General features: G+C 38.8%; 1 protein-coding gene across 4 annotated transcripts in view; it reads left to right on the top strand.

Moving 5' to 3' along the window:
- Positions 1-18,358, top strand: part of LOC122798823 (ubiquitin carboxyl-terminal hydrolase 2-like) — a 1,648,319-nt gene that overhangs the window by 963,393 nt on the left and 666,568 nt on the right. The gene's annotated exons all lie outside the window — the stretch shown is intronic.

Here is an 18,358-nt window from a genome sequence, read left to right as displayed (position 1 = left end):
TCTAGCAGAGCTTTTTCAGTCAGGGGCAGCTGCTGCTACCTTCAGGGTAAAACTGGCTGCTATATCTAATTTTTATATTGGAATTCTTAATTGTAGCATAATGTCTCATAAGCTCTGCAAAGCCTTCATGAGAGAAACATCTCTTCTTAGACCCCCCCCCCCCCCCAGTGAGGGATCCACCTCCTCCTTGGGATCTCAATTTAGTTTTGACTTCTTTGATTCTGCCTCCCTTTGAACCAGCAGCTTCATGTCCCTTAAAATTTATTTCTTGGAAAACACTTTTTCTGGTTGCTATTACCTCATATAGACATGTTTCAGAACTCCAAGCACTCTGTGTTCGTCCTCCGTATATGGTGTTTCACAAAGGTAGTTTCTCTGAGAACCAACCCATCTTTCATACCAAACGTCTGTTCAGAAAACATTTTAAATCAATCCATTGATCTCCCTGTCTTCATTTCCAATCATAGCAGCAAGGCAGAATACAGTCTTCACCAACTGGATGTGCACAGACAATTGCGTTTTTAACTCCATAGGACTAAAGAGCTAAGAAAGTCAGACAAGTTATTTCTCTCCTATGCTCACAGTAAGCAAGGCCTTCAAGTTTCCAAGGTGACCTTATCCAAATGGTTATCTGACACCATTGCCTTTATTTATCATTTAAGGCATAAAGATCTACCAGCAAAACCAAAAGGTCATTCTACTAGAGCATTAGCCACTTCTGTAGCCTTTCAGTCTAAATTGCCCATAGGCTCAATTTGTGCATCTGCCACTTGGGCAAACCCTCATTCCTTTATCTCTCATTACAAAGTGGATGTGGTCTCCCGGAGCAAGGCTTCCTTTGGTTCCACTGTTCTGAAGAGTCTGTTCCAATGAGCCACCTGGGGTCTTTAGGTGCTAGGGACGCTGTCCCAAACAGCAAGCACGAAGACGAGATGGGACAACTTAACATAAAGAAGTTATGTACCTACCATAACCTTCCATGTTAGTTGTCCTTCATCTCACCTTCCTTCTTGCGTCCCCCCCCTTCCCTTTTCCTGGAGGATTGAGAGGAGTACACTATGGTTTCAGTGGCTGATTTCCTTTTTCTTGGTTCACATGCCAGGTAATTTTATGACAGTTTACTCTGATTTTTTATTTTGGTAAATCAGTTTTAGGTTACTGCTTACTTTATATGTCTAGTGTGCACTATCACAAACGAGATCTGGGTAGCTGACACTGGGCATTCTGGGATAAGGGTTAGCCTCGAGCTAGTAAATAGCTCTTGAGCTATAGAAGTAGGCCGAGGCGGAGCCGAGGATTGGCTCCGAACCCCAAACAGCAAGAAGGAAGGCAAGATAAAGGACAGCTAACATGGAACGTTATGGGAGGTACATAACTTCTTTTTCTCATAATAATTTCTAAAATTGTGGATGTTTGGTGGTTATATCTCAATATAAGGGCATGTGATTTATAAGGTTTAACATTTTTCTGTGGACATTGATTTCCTCCCCATAAAATCAGAGGAAAGGAAGTATTTCTCTTCTTTATTACTTCATTCCGCACCTCCAAAAGTACTTTCAGTGGGTATCATCTGTCCAAAAACATATCAATTAGAGTATATATCTCTTCTTGGTATGTCCTGTTGTCACTAATTAAGCTTGACAACCTTACCATTTGGCCCTTAATAATACCTTTTCGTTGATGGAATGGATAGCAACTTTGGTAATGTAATAATGAATTACTGTAGGTTTCTTTCCTAAAAATATTACTTTGTAAGCCTTCCAACGTTTTTGTGAGATGAATATCAAGAAAATCTATCATCTCACTATTCCAATTACTAGTAAATGTAAAAAAAAGAGGTGGTAGTGTTTAAATAATCTACAAAATGTTTAGCCTTTTTCTCATCACCTCTCCACAATATTAATATGTCGTCCAAGAAATGGTTATATAAAATTATTTGGTTCCTATAAGGAGACTGGAAAACAAACATTTCTTCCCTGTGTAAAAGTACCAGATTGGCAAAGACAGGGGCACACTTTGCTCCCATGGCCACCCTTGATGTCTGATGAAATATTTCACTTTCAAAACTCAAATAGTTATTCTTTAACAGCATTTCCATTAGAGCAATTAAGATGTCTGTTTTTGCTCCATTTAATTTTCTGCTTTTTACAAGGCTCTCTCTAAAGTAATTTAAATCTTCATCATGGGGAATAACTGAAAAAGATTTACCATATCTGTGGAAAGGAAAGAAAAATTGTTAAGGTCCCTTATACCGCTCAAGACAATGCCAAAAGTCCTTTAATATGTGTTCTATCCCAGTTACAACCTGTTGTATTCCTGTATCCACAAATGATGCCACTGGCTCAGTTTTCGACCCCTTTGCTGCCACTGTTAGTCTGAATGGGGGGGGGGGGGTCAATATGTTTGTGGATCTTGGGGATCCCAAACACAACAGGTGTAACTGGGTGTTCCACATTAAAATAATTAAATTCACTTTGATGTATTGCCCCCTGAAAGAGTGCGTCCAACAAGAACAAATCTATTCTACGATAGGCAATATTCATCTTGTTTTTAGGAACCCTCTGGTATGTAGAATAGTCATTTAAAATTTCTTGCATTTTTGCCACACAGTCAAAGTGGGATATAATGACAACCTGACCCCCCCTTATCAGGCTTCATTATCCTCACTTCTCTGTTATTGGCCAGTTCAAATAAAGCATTTCTTTCTTCATTGTTGAGATTGTCATAATTACTGAGATTACCTGTTTTTGCCATTTTTCTCCTAATTTCATTAACACACAGTTTTTCAAATATCATTATATCCATGTGGACAGAAGGTATAAATGTACTTTTCCTTTTAGGGGTTAATGGTAACATACTTTTTTCATTGTTCTGATCATTAAAAAACAATGACAGACTCAATTGCCTAGTAAACAGTTTAAAACTAGTATAGACATCTACAAAATGTAAATAAAATGCAGGGACAAAGGTAAAGCCTTTGCACAAGTTATGGTGCACAAGTACTGCAAGTATATCAACGATGGCCCATATGTGATAGTATTTGGATATAATAGGTCCATACCATGCGCGGGCAGATGTAGTTGCAATTCAATATTTTGGTCTATTTGGCCACTTGCACCACTTGCCCAGGATTCTATGTGGTGAAAAACTGTACGGAGACTCAAAGATAGAATAGCAGAGCACCTTAGGGCAATTAAAAATAAAGACACACATAACGCCCTGTTTACCCACAGTACTACATGTCCCAACTATAAGAAGTTTATTTTTTTTGTACTTGATCGAGTGACCCAAGTGAAAGAGGGGGTAGAAAAATTAGAAAATAAGTAGCAAATTACATTAAATGCAACATGCCCCATGAATTGAATGACAATACATACATTATGCCAGTATTGAAACAAAGGGCTAATGAAATTTAGTGTTAGGTTATACTTGTATTATTTTAAACTTTTAGTTAAATGATGATGTGTTTGTGAAGTTTTGTATTTGTACTTTTGCACATATAAGTATATATATGCTTATTGTTTACCTAATGAAATGGAGTTGTTACAGGGTATGCACATATGATTATATATACTTTTATCAAATTATCAATTGAATACATTATATTTATATAAGTAATTTTTGGATTTTGTAAATCTGTCTAGATGGAATAATATAAATTATTGATATTAGTTCTTTAACAGGGAGTCTTGTTTTGAATTAATTATTCATTAGCTGTGTGAAGTGATTGGATAGATAATGTGTTTTTATAAGTATAAACAAAGTGATGATTTTATTTCTTATTAACTCTGAAGAAGCCATTTGTTAATGGCGAAAGCACTTATTTTTTAAGAGCATTGGAATTAAAGAAGTAGATTTCCTTGTCCGTTTTTGGTTTTTGTTATTTTTTTTACAAGTTTTACCTTTATTGGGTATAGTTTTGTTAATTTGTAGTCTTGATAACAGTATAATAAATAATAGGACCCACTTTGCTAAAACTGTACACTGCCAAGTTTACCCATGATGTGAAAACATATGAGAGTGACTGAACTGCAAGAAGCTAGAGGCATTTTTGTAGCTTGCTGTGGAAGGCCTGAACTTGATAATAAGGGGGTTGTGGGTTAAGCACTATACAAGCATTTACATAGATGCATGGAATCAGGAATACCCGACAGGACCACATCATCCTACGCAAAGAAGAGTAAGCCTGTCTGGTGGACATCTGCAATAAATACACTCTATAACAAAAGGAAAAAATTGCTGTCCAGGAACAGGAAGGAGCAAGAGCCCAATTGAAAGCAATCTCTCCTTAGCCTGAACAAGCAAATAAGAGCACTAGTGAAATCCTCCAAAGCAAACTTTGAGTCCATATTGGCCACATCTACTACAGACAATCATAAGGCCTTCTTCACGTATGTCCGCAATCTCAAAAGAAGCACCCAGATCTGTTCAGAACTGGTGGTCAAGGACACTGCATATACAAATGCCGTAGATATAGCAAACTTGCAGATTCAGCAAAAACTTCACCCCACTGTCCCCCCATCAGTAAGTCAGGACATTCCCAGTACCTGCCCCCTTCCCCTTATATCTAGGGAGCAGGTCATCACTGCTGTCTCAAAGGCAAAAAATACAGCCTCTATAGACCGGATAACATCCCGGGCTGCATCCTACATGAATTCAGGCAGGAACTTGCAGCACAATTAGGTGCCCTATTCAACCATAGCCTGAGTACTGGCTTTGTCCCAGCTGAGTGGAGGACATCCACTGTCATCCCTTTGCACAAAGGTGGAGCATCCACCGATCTGGGAAATTATAGACCCATCAGCCTAACTAGCCTGATCTGCAAGGCCATAGAACAGATTATCATGGACTTCTTTAACAAGGACATTGGCAACCTCCAAACACTCTATCCCACACAATTTGGCTTCATCAAGGGGAGGTCGTGTCTGTTAAATCTGGTCGACTTCTTCGAGACAGTCACCAAAGCCATGGACGAGGGGAAGACAGTACACACCGCCTACCTTGACCTGGCCAAAGCCTTCAACACTATTCCCCACTCAGGCATAATAAATAAACTCTCTCAAATAAACATCAATCCGTATGTTACCAGGTGGGTAGCTAACTGGCTCACTGATAGAACCCACCTAGTCAAAATAGGGAAAGCCACCTCAAGCAGTAGACCCGTAACGAGCGGCATACCCCAGGGTTCGGTCTTGGGGCCTCTGTTATTTGGGATATACTTTTCTGAGGTGCAGGCCAAAATCAGTGGGCTATGGCTGACCAAGTTTGCAGATGACTGCAAGCTGTCATCAATTCCCCGTGTGATGTGGACATCCTCAAAGAGGGGCTCACCCAAACAAATGACTGGTGCCAGAAGCATGGCCTCAAGCTGAATACCAAAAAATGTATCATCATCCCCTTTGGGGAAGTGACATTCCCGCAGATTATCTCATTAATAACGCCCTAAGCACGCAGTCAGCCGTGAGGAATTTGGGCACCCAGGTTGCTAGCAATCTGACTTTTGAACACCATATTGCCTTGCACTGTGCGGAAAGCTTTCCACATTGCCCACCTCATATGTAAGGGTATCTCATCCAGGGACAAGGAGGTCATAACATCCATGTAGTCTTCCCTTATAAGGTTCATTATTGAATACAATGCTCCATTCGGCATGTACCCCGCAAAGCACATGCAGCAGCTGGAGAGACCACACATGTTCCTCACCAGGAGAATCCAGGGCTTCAAAAATCTACCATATGCAGATAGGATAAAAGCTCTATCCCTCTTCTCATTTTCATACAGACTGCTCAGAGGTGACCTCTGTCTGGCAAACAAGGTGATCTCGGACCCCGCCTTGATGGGACTGCTGCATATCCGCAAGTCAAGCTCCACTCAAGTAACCCGCACGTGCAGCATCAACCTGGTCTGTGACATCAATAGGACTTACTGGCGGGACAGATTTGTATCCCAGAAACTCCCCCATCTGTGGAATAGACTTCCTCTCCATTTCAAGCAGAGTACTTCTTTACCCCTTTTTAAGTGCAACCTGGATAACTGCATGGGAAACAGAAAATACATCCCTGGGATTCCACCTGTGTCCCTGCTGGACAGGGGCATTGGGTACTGACTTGTCTAAACATGGGCTAAACTCTTATCTAGCCTTATAAGGGCCTCAGGGCCAATAGCCTAGTAACTTCCTATGATCCTATGATCCTAAGTGTTTCAAACGTGCCAACAGGAGGAGTATATTATTTTGGCCCTGCCTAATACCACTTGCTTCTGAGCTTTAAAGAATAATCCCATGCATAACTTAGTTAGCTAAATATTGTCTTCACCAGAACTAGGTGACAGATTGAATTCTTTACAAATTGGTTCAGATATCTGAAGTTAGGAGCTGCTGTTGCAGGGTATAAGAAACTAATCTGGGACACAGCAGAAAGATGTTTTCAGATGTAAACATTTTACTAAGTAGTGCGTTTCATGACCACCTGTACAGAAGGCAGATGCCTCCATAGGGACAGTGATTTCCCACTATTTTAGCATCAGACATTATTGCTATATGGATTGGTGTGCTCTAACAGCAGTGCTGTTGTCAAGTAGGCAGGTGGTCATAATGCTGACCCCATTTTTTTTAGACAGCATTATATGTATATCTATATCTATATACACCTTTCCCTCTCTCCCTCGCTATATATATATATAAATATATATATATATATATATATATATATATACATTATATATTTTATATATATATATATATATATATATATATATATATATATATATATATGGCCATACAAAATACTCTGGGCACATTTGAGTGGGATGTTCTTCGTGTTTCACTGTTGCAGTCATCACATATGGGTTATCTGCTTGCAGTAGCCCTCAGTCAGCCTGATTATCAAAGTCTTGGGTCCTGCGTCAGTTGCTGTCTCATCTTCCATGATGTCAGGTAGTCAGGGGTATAAAGCATGCAGCTGATGCCATTACATCAGTCTTTCTTGCCGTGCGGTGCCCGAAGCAGAAGCAGTTCGCAAGGGCCGGTCGGCCGACTCCTGAAAATTTCGTTTTCGAGTTTCAGAACCGAAGTCTTCAACTAAAGCTAAGTACCCCATTGGGGAAACATTTTCTTGCTCTAAACCGATGTCAGTAAAAGTCAATAATTGTATTTCTTGTGGAAAGCAAATACCTCACAAAGATTTTCATTCGTACTGTATTCCTTGCCTAGGTCCTGACCACGAAGTACCCTGCTGTCGGTTTTGTGCCTTATTTAAGCAACAAACTATTCATCGTCGATATATTTACGCTTCTAAATATTTTGGTACTTGGTTCAATTATCCAGATATGTCTTCGGTAAGACATCCGACTACCGGCATTCCGAAAAACGCAAAAATAAAGACAGAGACAGGCCGCCTAGGTCCAAAGCTGCCGACAACGCTTCTTTTAAGCCAGTTGCCAGTTCGCTGGTACTCAGTGAGGCGCTTTCGCAGCCCCTGATACCCGCTACTTCAGATTCGCAGGCCTCTACTGAGACCCATTCAGAGTCCAGTATGCCACGAAATGCTTCAACTGTGCAACCTGTGGATGTCTCTACCTTGGATGGTTCTGGAGCCGCTGTGCAGGTACCGGCTTCTGAGGGTGTATTCAGGCCTATTGACTTGCATATTAAACCGACGCCATCTTTTTCTTCAAGGTCTAAAACTCGAACCATGCTTAAAAAATGATGCCCAGACCACATGGTCAGGCCTCTATGCCTAAAAATCAAATGTTAAGAATGGTTGAAGACCTTATTACTTTAATCAGGGTAAGCCAACCTTCCCCCTCTAAGCGACCTAGGACTGAATTTGCTTATGATACTTCTGACCAGGATTCTGAAATTTCTGTTTCCTGTGACAACCAGGATTTACCTTTATCTACCTATGAGGATTCTGATGCAGAGGACTCTATTCCCTCTGCTCCCCCCCCCCCCCAAGAGGATTTCTCTTTTGGCGAAACCCTGCATATCCTTAGCGAGCACTTTCGCTAGGAAAGCCAGGATTACTCTGACTCTAAAAAGAGGCTTAGGGATTTCTTACTCCTGCCCCAACACAGGCCTTTAGCTATCCCTCCTGTGCTAGACATTGTTGATGATGCCTTTTGTTAGATATTATGAATATAAGGCTGAAATTAATTCTGTTGTAAATATGCTGAAAGAAAAAGTTTGCTTGAATATCTAGCATTGAATATGTGTAGAGAAAAAATGGGTCCAGGGTACCTACTAGATTGAAATGCATGAATAGCAAACAGTCTGTGTAAGTACATACTGTATAAAATACATTGTAATAAGTTCAAAAGTAATATTATCCCTGGTTTTAAGTTGGAGTCTCATTACTGGTTTTTGGATCACCATTTTATCTGTATCAGTATTGGATATCCCAGTTAAAAAAATATATATTGTATTCATACAGCTAATGGACTAATATGTAAATAGCATTCTTCAGAGTACACTTCACTGTCAACTAAAGTGTATGGACAGTTCAGAGACATGACCACAATGTTATGGTTAAAATGACATTGAAACTGTATATTTTCAGCAGTGTACAAATGCTTGCAGTAGCACATGGTTCTTGTCTCTTATAGTTAATTCAACAGTTGCAAAGAGTTAGTGGAACAGTTCTAAGTCATAAATTAAATTCTGTAATTGCAAAATATTAAATTAATCAAGTTAAATTAAAGCAGACAGCTCATTATTGATGAAATATTTTCACAAAATGGTCTGCAAAAGAAAAAAGTTGTTAAATACATTCAGTTTTGGTAGTAATACATGTTTTCATTGTATTAACTGTGTAAAATTGCATTTTGACTTGTTATCAAAAAAAAAGACTAAAGGTTTTGCTTCTTAATGTGTTTTCTATATAGAATGTTTTGAGTATGTTTAAAAACAGAGGAATTGCTAGATATTATGAATATAAGGCTGAAATTAATTCTGTTGTAAATATGCTGAAAGAAAACGTTTGCTTGAATATATGTATAGAGTTTAAAATGTGTATTCATACTATGTGTATAACAGACAGGCTTCTTTTCACAGCATCAGAAAATGCCTAACAAAGCAATATTGGAAAGCAAGCATTACATGATTTTCTCATGTTTGCAGAACAAGTATCTATTAACAGACATCCTTTTTTATAAACTCAGCAATACGTGATGTTTTTCAGAAGGAACAGAACAGATGTTTTCTTTCATATTTCTGTTATTCTGATTGCGTGCATTTGTGCATTTTCACATCAGCAAAACTGCTGACAGGACAATAGAAAAGTCTAAAAGCAGACATTATGTGACTTCCCACAGAAGGCCAAAAAAGATACCAAGAGGAAATAACATCATCTATGTGCGTGACTAGCACTCTATATAACGATTATAGTAGTTCAGTTATGTGAGAAAGGGACAGAGAGAGGTATTTTGTATTTGTCATCATTCATATCTGTAATGAAGGAAAACTTTGTAAATATATGCTACAATCTGACAGAAATAGTATGTGTCGTTTGTTATAAAATAAGTTATCTGTAACTGTGCTTATAGTTGCAAAATATATTTCTTTATCAGTGTGCAATTTGAAAGGCTTGGTGCTTTAAACAGTCTACAGATGGAGTCATGCAAAGCTTTGTGACTTTGATTTCAGCAGTAAACAGCACAGCAAGACTGTGTGTCTTAAGAAGACTTTGGATCAAGCACAGCATAGAAGAGAGCACAAATTAAAATAATTTTTCCAATGGTGACCCCTGATAACATTCCTAGTCTGTATCCAAAAAACAGGGAGAGTGAATGGGTAATGCCTTGTATAAGGTCACTTCTGTAAAAGCACAGTAACTAACGTTTATGTGAAGTACTTCAGATTTCTACAGTTTGCAGCAGTAACACAGTTTAATAGACGTCTAAATACGGTGAGACTGCATTGCAGGAAGGTGAGCAGTTCCATAAATTCTCCAGAAAAGGTACAAGACAAAGTTGTAAGACTGAAATAGCCAGTTTTGCTGTACCAACTTCACAAGTGACTACAGAGACTTTTCAACCATCTATAGTAAAGCAGCTTGGCCATCTGCCTCTCTGTTGACTGGTAAGAAAATTATTCTGGGTTACATACAGTATGAATGCAACAGATGTAATAATAATAACAGAATGAAATGTATATACTGCATATTAGCAAATGTAAAACCTTATTAGGGAAAGTTAATAGTAAGGCATTATGCAAATGGATTGCAAGTTGATAGTAAGGCATTATGCAAATGGACTACAATATTTGACTGTTATCTGAAACAAAATCATGTGTGGTATAAAAAATGTTTATTGTGTGTACAGTGTCATAAAAATACAGTGCATGCCACTAATATGTTGACATTATATTTAAATGTTAGACAGTTATGTTCTGTCACCAGATGTAAAAGGTTTATTTCAGAGTTGCAACAACAGTCAAATCAGTTGCTGATAAAACCTCTAGTACATTTTGTTACAAAAGAATGTGATAAACTTTTACAAGACAGACACAATGAGTTCAGAAAGCTTAGACAAGTTATACATACATCTTTTCAAAAGTGCTTAGGAGTTTCGAATTCAGCAGAACAGCTTACTAAAGAATGTCAGAAAGACCATGCAACATTACAGGAAATTCTTCAACAGCATTTGCAGGATAAAGGAAATAAATTAGATGTACTGACAGAGACTGGAGACTTCCCGCATACACAGCTAATCTGTGCAAAAGAAATATATTTTATAATATGTTTATTTTTTGAAAATGGTTAAGCATACATGCTAAGATCTGATGTATGGACAAATCATTCTTGAATGTTTTACTTTCATTCAATTAAAGCAAGGCATTTATCAGTAGTACAGTAAAATAGACCATATAACTGCTATTCTCATAGCATAGTCAAAAGGTACACAACAGTTTTAGCATATAAAAATTGCATAAAAATAGTTACACTAAACAGTTCTAGTGCATAAAATTAAATAAAAATAGTTAATAAGAGTGGAGATTTAAGGTCACAACACTGACATGCTTGTATAAAGATTTAAAGTCACAAGACTGACATGCATGTATCTGTTACAATGCACAAGAATAACAGGCAGACAACAGCAAATATAAATAACATCAGTACTACAGTAAGATAGAGCATATGACTGCCATTCTTAGCATAGTCAAAATGTAAATAAACAGTTCTAGTGTATAAAAAGAAAATCACAGATGGTATTAGTCAAACAGTCTTTGTAAAATGAATGGCAGAGCAGTTAAATAAATAAAAAATACTGAAATCCATGTAAGCTAATTGTAAAATAATGTCTATTTATGTAGTATAAATCCATAGTTATGCAAATCACAATCAAATTAAAGGAAAAATGCTAAAAGAATTAACTATAGTTTATAGAGTATAAAATGTGAGCTCAGACCTTCCTAGACTAGATGAATAGTTACAGGAAATGTTGGAAAGATAAGATAAACAACAAGACTGATTGCCAGACAAGTAGCATGAGTTTTTCTAAAACATTATTGTTATTAAAACATAATTGTTAAAATGTTTACAGGCAACACTATTTGGTAATTGTAATAAAATGTCACAATTGTGCATAGATGTCACTGATAATATGTTTGCAAGTAAAAGTTAAAAGTAAAAGAAAAAAAGAAAAAAAAACCTCAGTTGCATCAACTGCAGCCAGCAAATGGGCTGTAGTATACATACAGTTCAAATCAATTGTGCAGGAGGGTGTAAATACTTACTAGTGGTAATAAACAGCAAAAAGCTTTATAAAAAAATGATTACATCAGACAAAGGTCTATAGTTTAATAACCTAATAAAGCAAATGTATAACCAAAGTGTTGGGCTGGTATACATTCTATTCTCACAGCGTAAAGCAAATAAACAATAGTGCAATACTACAGGGGGAGGGGCACTGTCTCAGTTTTACACTGACTGTATAACCAGTACTGCACAAGGGTCTAAAATAAAGCTACAGGAAACTTCTTGACAATACTCTTTTAGGGGGAGAAGGGAAAAAAAACAGGTATTAGTGTATAAGAAACACTGGTAAACAGATTAAATATGAAAGTCCAAGATATTTTATGCTAGTTATTATTGTATTGTTTGGTATTAAGTTGTATTTACAACCTGTTAAACTGTAAAGCTATACAAGAGATGGTTTGAAAAACAAGAGATGGCTTAAAACTGTAAAACTATACAAGAGATGGTTTATGCCTTTGGTGCCAATTCCACTAGATATTTCTAAAGAGACGTAAACTTTTTCCAAGATTTTGCTTAATTTTAAGATTAGACTAAATGTACTTTATAGTCTTTGTATGTACAAATGCAGAAAAATTCAGTACAAATGATATTCCTTGTTTGTACAAATGCAGAAAAATTCAGTACAAATAGTCTTTGCATGTACAAATGCAGAACAATTCAGTACAAATGATAGTCTTTGTATGTACAAATGTAGAAGAATTCAGTACAAATGAAATTAATGTCTAGCATTGAATATGTGCAGAGAAAAAAATGGGTCCAGGGTACCTACTAGAATGAAATGCATGAATAGCAAACAGTCTGTGTAAATACATACTGTACAAAATACATTGTAATAAGTTCAAAAGTAATATTATCACTGGTTTTAAGTTGGAGTCTCATTACTGGTTTTTGGATCACCATTTTATCTGTATCAGTATTGGATATCCCAGTTAAAAAAATAAATATTGTGTTCATACAGCTAATGGACTAACATGTAAATAGCATTCTTCAGAGTACACTTCACTGTCAACTAAAGTGTATGGACAGTTCAGAGACATGACCACAATGTTATGGTTAAAATGACATTGAAACTGTATATTTTCAGCAGTGTACAAATGCTTGTAGTAGCACATGGTTCTTGTCTCTTATAGTTAATTCAACAGTTGCAAAGAGTTAGTGGAACAGTTCTAAGTCATAAATTAAATTCTGTAATTGCAAAAGAATACATTAATCAAGTTAAATTAAAGCAGACACAGCTCATTATTGATGAAATATTTTCACAAAATGGTCTGCAAAAGAAAAAAGTCGTTAAATACATTCAGTTTTGGTAGTAATACATGTTTTCATTGTATTAACTGTGTAAAATTGCATTTTGACTTATCAAAAAACAAAAGACTAAAGGTTTTGTTTCTTAATGTGTTTTCTATATAGAATGTTTTGAGTATGTTTAAAAACAGAGGGAATTGTTAGATATTATGAATATAAGGCTGAAATTAATTCTGTTGTAAATATGCTGAAAGAAAAAGTTTGCTTGAATATATGTATAGAGTTTAAAATGTGCATTCATACTATATGTATAACAGACAGGCTTCTCTTCACAGCATCAGAAAATGCCTAACAAACCAATATTGGAAAGCAAGCATTACATAATTTTCTCATGTTTGCAGAACAAATATCTATTAACAGACATCCTTTTTTATAAACTCAGCAATATGTGATGTTTTTCAGAAGGAACAGAACAGATGTTTCCTTTCATATTTCTGTTATTCTGATTGCGTGCATTTGTGCCTTTTCACATCAGCAGAACTGCTGACAGGACAATGAAAAAGTCTAAAAACAGACATTATGTGACTTCCCACAGAAGGCCAAAAAAAGATACCAAGAGGAAATAACATCATCTATGTGCGTGACTAGCACTCTATATAACTATTATAGTAGTTCAGTTATGTGAGAAAGGGACAGAGAGAGGTATTTTGTATTTGTCATCATTCATATCTGTAATGAAGGAAATCTTTGTAAATATATGCTACAATCTGACAGAAATAGTGTGTGTCATTTGTTATAAAATAAGTTATCTGTAACTGTGCTTATAGCTGCAAGATATATTTCTTTATCAGTGTGCAATTTGAAAGGCTTGGTGCTTTAAACAGACTACAGATGGAGTCATGCAAAGCTCTGTGACTTTGATTTCAACAGTAAACAGCACAGCAAGACTGCGTGTCTTAAGAAGAATTTGGATCAAGCACAGCATAGAAGAGAGCACAAATTAAAATAAAATGTTCACCTTTCTGGAATCTAGCTTGGCCCCTGACTCTTTACCTCCCTGCTCCCAGAAAACCTGATAGATATTACAGGGTTCCTGACTCTCACAAGTTCCTTTTTAAAAATCCCACTGCGGATCATGAGACCATTTCACAGGGACCTAAGGGCATTAAGGCTACTACTGCCAAAAATCCTACCCCCTCTGATAGAGACTCCAGGGCACTGGATAGATGGGGTAAGAAGGTATACACCTCTGTAACTCTGGCCATTAGGGCCTTAAACTGCCAATTTCATATGTTGAAGTATCAGCGGCATATTACTGGATTGCTTAAGCAGAAAATGATGTTGATTCCTGACTGTGCTGAAAATAAAGAATTACAGGATTTAATGCATTTTGCTGAACATGTTGGAAAGCATACTTTGCAGTGTGGTTTTGATTCACTAGAGGCATCTTGCAAGCCTGCTGTCACTGGGTCTGTACTTAGAAGGCACGCTTGGCTTAAGGAGCATTCATTGCCAGATCATGTTAAAGCTAAATTGCTGGATGCTCCCTTAAATCAGGACCGCCTGTTTGGCAACAAATCAGAAGAAGTTCTTAAAAAGATGGAGGATAAAGCTAAATCTATGCAAACTGTTAAAGATTTCCTACAAGTACAGCCTCCAAGATTTAGTAGGCATTGGCCCTCTAAGAATTGGTCTTTTCCTGCCTCTTCTAGGCCTTCTCAGTCCAAGCCCAGAATGGGCAGAGCTCCCAGGCTTCAACCCCAGAGTAAGCACAGAACTAAGCAGTGGGGGGCTCCTACTTCCAAATCAGGGAGTAGTAAAACTCCCCCCTATGGTAAACTGTCTCAATGACTTGCCTTTAAAACTACCAAGCACTTCTCAACTGACAGCTCCTTTAGGGGGAAAGTTTTCTCTGCAGGCAAAAAACTGGGAACTCATTACCCGGGACAAATGGGTTTTAAATATAGTTTCCCAAGGATACAGATTTCATTTCCACGTTACCAACCCCAAACGATTGGCCAGATCTACCCCCAAATTAGTGGGCAGAGGCTCAAAAGCAAGTACTCTCTCTCTTAAGCATAAAAGCTATTCAGACTGTACCAGAAGAGGAAAAGGGACAAGGTTTCTACTCAAGACTTTTCCTGGTACCCAGAAAAGACAACTCATGGCGTCCAATTCTGGACCTTTCTATTTTGAACACCTTTCTGGGGATTCTAAAATTGAAGATGCTATCTCTTCACCAGTTACTGCCTATGCTAGGCAAACATGCCTGGTTGGCAACACTGGATTTTTTTATTTTTTTATTTTATTTTATTTAACATTTGTTGACCGGGAATGTCCGACTAGGTTCCACAGAGCCTGTTTTCAGCGGAGGCCCGGGGAGAAATGCTCCAGATGCATGTCTTTGGAATGTGGGAGTACCCGGAGGAAACCCACGCGAACACAGGGAAAACATGCAAACTCCACACAGAAGGCACCCCAGCCGAGAATCGAACCGGAGAACCTCTTGCTGTGAGGTGACAACGTTAACCGCTGCACCACTGTCCCGCCGATTTAAAGGAAGCCTATCTGCACATCCCAATAAGGGAATCTTGCAGAAGATACCTACGCTTCAAAGCAGGCTACATGCACTATAAGTTCTCTGCACTGCCCTTTGGCTTATCTACTGCGCCCAGGGTATTCACAAAGTGCCTAGCTCCAGTCATTGCATTTTGCAGGCAAAGAAATATTCAAATATACCCATACCTGGACGATTGTCTAATTCAGGCAGAAAGCCAGGACATACTTTTGAATCATCTGGCATTTGTTCAAAAGGTGCTAACTTGTCTGGGTTACACCATAAACGAAAAGAAATCACAGCTGGTACCCTGTCAACAAATTATATTCCTGGGAGCAAGCTTGAACACAACTTCCCAGATGGCTTTCCTCACACCAGAGAAACAAATTCATTTGACAACATATTTCAAACTAATGGCCACAAAAACCCTGCTATCTGCAAGGCAAATACTGCAAGCCTTTGGGTTCATGGCCTCCTACATTCTACTAATTCCATATGCAAGACTGCGTATGAGGAAACTTCAATGGTATTTAAAAAGCTTATGATGTCAACATTCTCAGGATCTGAAAGCAATGATTTCTATCATACCTTGCCTACAGTTAGAGTTCCTTTGTTGGGCAGAGGCCTGCCACCAAAACAAGGGACTACCATTCACTCTACCCCCTGCCGCCCAAACCCTAACAACAGACGCATCAGACTATGCGTAGTGGTGGTGGGGGGGGGGGGCACCTGGCAGGAAAGTACATTCAGGGCAAATGGAACCCAAGTCAAATGCACCTGCATATCATTCAAAAAGAAATGCTAGCTGTACAGAATGCTCTGACAGCCTTCAAGGACCACATCCTTCCAGGACAATTAATGGTGAAGATGGACAACACCACTGTTATGTGGTACATAAACAAGCAGGGGGGTACCCATTCTTACTCCCTCTGAAGGCTAGCCATGGCTCTGTGGAACACAGCCTTGAGCTACCAAGTGCATCTACAGGCTCATTTCTTGCCAGGAATACTAAATACACTGGCAGATAAACTAAGCAGAAATATCATAGACCCACACGAGTGGAAACTGGAACCAAGGATTTTCAACATGTTGATAAAAAAAATGGGGGAGCCCAAATATAGACCTGTTTGCCTCCCCCCAGAACTACCAATTGGACAAATTCTGCACAAGGACTTCTCACAAACAAGCTTGGAAAGTGGATGCTCTGTCATTCAGCTGGAAAATTCTATCAGTTTATGCCTTTCCTCCTCTGCCTCTCCTCTCCAAAGTACTGCTAAAGATCAAGCAGGACAAACCAAGGATGATACTGATTGCTCCAGACTGGCCACGCCAATGCTGTAACCCCCCCTTGCGCAGTTTGTCACTACTGGCTCCATGGCACCTGCCTCAGACCCCTACCCTGCTGTCACAGCAGGAGAGCCAGATTCAGCACCCTCAGCTTCAAACCCTGAACCTGACAGCCTGGCTAATTACTTAATTTCTCTGTTACCATCCCTCAGTAAACAAGTGTTGGACGTCTTTTTGGTCTTTTGATCAGGACAGACAACACCACAGTCATGTGGTACATCAACAAGCAGGGAGGGACTCACTCTTACCCCCTGTGCAGACAAATCATGAGACTATGGTCCATTGCAGCTTCCATGGGCATTCACCTGATAGCCCAGTTTCTTCCAGGACAACTCAACACCTTGGCAGACCAATTGAGCAGGCATGCTCTGGATCCTCACGAGTGGCAATTGAACAAGGAAATCTTTCATCGCATCATTCATCAGTGGGGCTCTCCTCAAGTGGATCTTTTCTCCTCCCCGGAAAATCATCTTCTACCAACCTTCTGCACCAGGGAGTATCTCGTCAAAGCCTGGAAAGTGGATGCTCTGTTCTTCCAGCGGACACAACTTTCAATTTATGCCTTCCCTCCTCTGCTTCTGCTTCCCAGAGTGCTGTTAAAGATAAGGGATGAAAGGCCAAAGGCTATTCTTATTGCTCCAGACTGACCCAGGCAACCTTGGTATCCTCTTCTTCGCAGCCTTGCATCGTCTCGGCCTTGGCATCTTCCCCTGATACCAGATCTCTTGGTTCAGGAGGGGGGAAAATTTCTCCTTCCTCATCTTCAAACTCTGCATTTAGCAGCTTGGCTAATATCTTAAACCTTTCCCAACAAGTGGTTGAGGTTCGTCATGAGGCCAGGAGGCCCAGTACCAGGAAATCTTATGCTGGAAAATGGAAAAGATTTTGCTGTTGGATGCAGGCTAAGGGAGTGGATTCCTCTCTCCCTTCACTGCCTTTCATTCTTGATTACCTAGCAGACTGCCGGCTTTCTTTCTTTTCCATCAAGATACATGCGTCAGCAATTTCTGCTTATTGTTCTTTTTAACAACATATTTTCTCTCATCCTTTGATGAAGCAGATCCTAAGGGCAGCTAACAATCTAAGACCTCCCAGAAGGGCTCCTACTCCTGCTTGGGGTCTTAATTTTGTCCTTGAGAAACGTACTCTGCCTCCTTTTGAACCAGCTGCTTCGGCAGATTTAAAGTTTATTTTTTTTGAAAACTGCTTTTCTTTTGCCTATTACTTCAGCTAGAAGGGTTTCTGAGCTGCAGGCCTTAATGGCAGTTGAGCAATTCATTATTTTACATACAGATCGGGTCTCTCTTAGGACTAATCCCTCTTTTATGCCTGAGGTGGTTTTTGCTTTGGCTCTCAACCAGTCCATCCACCTACCTACTTTCTTCTCTAATCCCCAAAATAAAGGGGAAAGGATTCTGCATTCTCTTGATGTACATAGACAGCTACGCTTCTACCT

Source organism: Protopterus annectens, chromosome 3.part1, assembly GCF_019279795.1.
Source record: "Protopterus annectens isolate FY-2018-M chromosome 3.part1, PAN1.0, whole genome shotgun sequence".
NCBI classification, from domain to species: domain Eukaryota; kingdom Metazoa; phylum Chordata; order Ceratodontiformes; family Protopteridae; genus Protopterus; species Protopterus annectens.
This window is presented reverse-complemented; position numbering and strand designations above follow the sequence as displayed.